At 34.7% G+C, this 4,455-nt stretch overlaps 1 long non-coding RNA gene across 2 annotated transcripts; it reads right to left on the bottom strand.

Moving 5' to 3' along the window:
• Positions 1 to 1,299: 1,299 nt before the first annotated feature.
• Positions 1,300 to 4,144, bottom strand: LOC110713226. 2 transcript variants are annotated; one of them, XR_002509823.1, is made up of 4 exons: positions 3,713 to 4,144; positions 2,301 to 2,485; positions 1,949 to 2,052; positions 1,300 to 1,602 (listed from the first exon to the last, which is right to left on the bottom strand). It is a non-coding gene; the product is annotated as an uncharacterized LOC110713226 (long non-coding RNA). The 2 variants fall into 2 exon arrangements; XR_002509824.1 differs by lacking the exon at positions 1,949 to 2,052 and having other exon boundaries at positions 3,713 to 4,141.
• Positions 4,145 to 4,455: the final 311 nt, after the last annotated feature.

Genomic DNA, 4,455 nt, shown 5'->3' with positions numbered 1-4,455 from the left:
TAGAGGGTGCGTCACGTTATCACTACTGGTAGGACACGTTGCCAAGCTCAGGCGACGACACCCTGGGAAAGCTATATAGGACAATCTTCAGCGTCGACGAGGGTTTGCGGCTTCTCTGGTAGTCTTGTAAGATGACTTCCCTGTTTCAGGGCACGCAGGCCATGAGCACTTTTGACAGGGGTCACCGTGTGGTTTGTGCTCTGGTGGAGTTCTTTTAGGACACCACCAACAACTTTAACTTTCCTTGGGGTGAGATGATAGTCACCCCAGTCGACTTCAGTCCCATCTCGGGACTGGAGTTTAGTTCTACCCCTCTGCCGTTCGACAACAACATGAGCGTCTACTCTCCTGAGGTTGACGAGCTACTAGGTCCGATTGCTCTTCGGACCCGTGCTGAGGTGGAGCCATCACGATTCATCTCCAAGTGCATTCACCGATCCACTTTGGCGGCAGTTTTCGAGGATGATGTGACCACCTGTGAGCAGCGGGGCGCATCTTTGCGCTTATTTTGCTGTCAGAGACGTTTTCCCCTGACAAGGGTAGTAGAGTGCTGCTTTACTACCTTCCTATTGTCCGCGATCTTCACTTGATCGGGACTTATGACTGGGCCAGCTTGGCCTATGCGGACTTTCTACATGCATTGCGAGACTCCAGTCGACACCGGTCTAACACGGGAGACATCGCTCTGTCCGGCTGTTGGAGAGTCGTAGAGGTATACTTCATCTCTTACAAAGTTAGCTCTAAGCTCTTGTTAGCATTTGCTGATATCACTAGTACGTAATTAATCTTAAGTAACACCTAAAAAGTGCTACATAAAGTAGTAAAAGTGTTATTATAGATAATAAGTAACACTTTAGTGGGTGATACATCCGCCCATGTTACCTAAGGTCTTATGTAACACTTTTGGTAACGTATGGTAAGACTATTAAAAATGATACTATAGACCCTCTTTTGTAGCACTTTTATATTAATAGTATCATTTTTAAAGTGTTACTTTTTATTTCTTATGTAACACTTACTTATCTTTAGTAACATTTTTCAAGCATATAGTAACATTTAATTAAACATTATGTATCACTTTTGTGAACTAATGTAACACCTTGTTGATTATTAGGTAACATTTTTCAATCATCTTTCACATGTAGTATCAATATATTCGACATTTTGTTTCACTTTTTGCATATTAATGTAACACCTTTTTTATTTAACACCAAACTACTGCTACTGCTACTGCTACTTCTACTTCTACTACTACTACTACTACTACTACTACTACTATAGACAATAATTTGATTTGATATAATTATATATTTTCATTAATAAATCCATATACACCCAACAATGAGTAAACAATAAATGTTTACTTCATGCATGCAATGTTATTAGTTGTACAATATGGATCTCAAATTTCATTTGAATATCCAATATAGAACTTTATGTATACATGAGCTACTTTAATTTCATAAGTATGAAATATGTATGTATATTGGGGTGCTTCTCTGCTTTAAACTGCAAGGATTAATGACATCCCGGTCATTCCTGAAGCTCTTGGAATCTTCACATTATGCAAGATTTGCTAGTCATTAAATTACACATTTCATCCTGTACGAAAAAGAAGTCAAGTTACAAAAGTGCAAATTTTGAATTAATATTCTTCAGAAAGAAATCAAATACTATATAAGCTACATAAACAAGACGACTTATAAAAATAAAAGTGATTGTCAAAACACACACAAACGCAAAGGCAGTAAGTTGGAAAAATTAGAATGTTTATAGCATTCAAATGGCATAAACTTATAGGATTTTCTCATGCATTATTATATTGAGATGTGAATACTAAATTATTAAACATGCAAAATAAATTTGTAAAGTGTTTGAGGTTTAGATACGGAGTATTTTAAAGAAAAGGCTATTAAATTCAAAGCATTTATCTAGCTACAGAGTATACCTTATTCCTTCTTGAGGCAAGGATCTCTTCTATAGGTGGCTCGCCCGAGATCTTAAAATATGGAGTATATTTTATTGTAATGTAAAGAATCATGAAAATTAGGTCTGCGGAAAAAAAATTGATTCTTTGAGCTTTATACAACACTCTAGGAGCAATTTCAGTAGGCTAGTATGAGTTATACTTGTTATCTGAATACAATATTTTGCCCTTACACTATAAATTGCTTCTGCTATAGACCTATAGTTGCAACCTAAGCAAGATATAGTATTCCCCAACTAACGTTATATTAACACAACATATAAAAGTCTGATTTATATTGAAAAATATGATGCAAAGGACTTACAGGACTTACCCGTTATCTCAATACAATAAGGGCAGTAGGGGAGCAGCTTACACAGCCATGAGGGAGCACCGAGTGAACTATTCTTCATGTTCGTGTGCATATTAAGTAAATAATGACTAACACTTTGTTTTTTACTTCTACAAAAAAGATTGTATTTCTGCTGTCGTCTATTGAAAAGATCAGTGGAATGTTCACTACAGCAAAGTGGAGAGAATGGGTAGAGTAAATATTTTTCTTGAGAAAAGTAAATCTTTAGCGTTTGGTCTCTCACTAATTCACATATAGATAATAGGCATATAAAGATATGGAAACATTAAAACCATGCTCTCTAAGGTTCAAACAATCTCGTAGTTTCTAATACAAATACATAGCCACTAATTCACAATATGGATCAGCATACTAATTACATGATAGTACAAATTATCCTTTAATCTAGCTAATTCCTAATTCACCGCTTTTTCCTACAACTTTGTAGATTCCCTATTGTCATTATCATCTACTTGCCAATTGTATAAATCTGTTATGTAAACTTACAAATGCGAGATTGACTAGAAGTAACTGATTATGCAGCCATGAGAAAGTGATAAACAAAGTATAAATGAGTTTTTTGACTGAAGTTAAAGCAAAACTAATCAGACACCTAAAAACCCAAAAGAAAATAAAGTGAATTCCAGAAATGGGTAAATTGTAGGAAATTAGCTACTTAATCATCTTAAGCCCCACAAAATTAAAGCGTAAAAAATGTGTTAATTGATGCAATCATCACAAATTTCATACAAAAGTAACAAATAATAATAATAATAATAATAATAATAATAATAATAATAATAATAATAATAATAATAATAATAATAATAATAATAATAATAATAATAATAATAATAATAGTAAGTATTCGGATAATAAAAAATAAAAACCTAGTTTCATAATAAGAGCTTAGTTTATTTTATTTTTTATTTTTAAAAAACAAACTTGTTAGTAAAGGTTTTGGCAGTATAGTAGCACTAGCTTAAATGACAAACACCATTCCTCCAATTATAAGTGGCATTACATTCCTACATATATTTCTCCCACAATTACTTGCATTCTCGACAAACTTATGAGGAATCAATATAGAAAATAATACAATTAAGTTAAAATTGTTCAGATTAGCCAACAATGATAAAATTACAAGGTAAATCAAATCAATAGTAATTGAAAAAAAAAACAAAAATCCCAAACTCGTCTAATTACTTCAACCAATTCAAATGCATGCAAAATTCGGTATGAAATTAGCAAAATTGAATATGTTAATAGGCAAATTCAACATCAAATTGAGAAATCATCAACAAGATCCAAAAGACTAAGAGAGGGAATTGAGACCCTAACTTTATTTAGCTTAAATTTTGGTTGATAATGGAAGGGAGAGGAACTGAACTGACCTTAACCCTTAGGAAGCCTCCAAGGATGGAGGCCAGGAGGTTACAATCGATGGCTTTGGAGGTCGCAATCGCTGTCTCTTCAACTTGGAGGGTTGTTGTGTATGTCTTCAAGTTAAAAAAACGAGTATCGATGGAGGGAGGCTGCTGTGGATAGGGCTATGGGGATTGGGGACTGCAGACTGCAGTAGAGCATCAAGAAAGAAAAGTGGGTAGCGTCGTAACGGTGGAAGCCGAGGAGGCGCAGCGTAAAGAGACGAGGGAGGAAGAAAGTTAGGAGACAGTGCCGCTGTGAGGGTCTATTTTTTATTTAATTTTTTTTTATTCACATAGTGGTTTTAAACAGAAAAAAAGGGGTTGTCGTTAAATAAAAAAAAAATAGCCAAGTGTTACAACCAAGTGCTACCTAAGATCAAAGTGTTACATAATATTAAAGTGTTACAAACAATGTTACTTAATACCAAATTGTTACATAAAAATCCAAGAATCATAAAATTTTTAAAGTGTTACCATTAAGTGTTACTTAACCTCAATTTTGTACTATTGTATCTTTTACCTTTTGTAGATTTGGTTCTACGAGTACTTTTCTTCACTCGCGTCGGTGAGGCCATCGCCACGCGAGTTTCCTGTTAGTGTCTGCTGGGGAGGCCGCTACAGCCGGACGACAACCACCTATGTTCGAGAGCAGATCCTTTTGGTATAATCTTTTGCATAGTTAACATATTTGTATTTCTTTTTGGTGGATC

Source organism: Chenopodium quinoa, unplaced genomic scaffold (genome assembly GCF_001683475.1).
Source record: "Chenopodium quinoa cultivar QQ74 unplaced genomic scaffold, ASM168347v1, whole genome shotgun sequence".
In the NCBI taxonomy this organism is placed as follows: Eukaryota; Viridiplantae; Streptophyta; class Magnoliopsida; order Caryophyllales; family Amaranthaceae; genus Chenopodium; species Chenopodium quinoa.
Note: the sequence above shows the minus strand (reverse complement) of the source record. Positions and strands in the feature narration are given on the sequence as shown.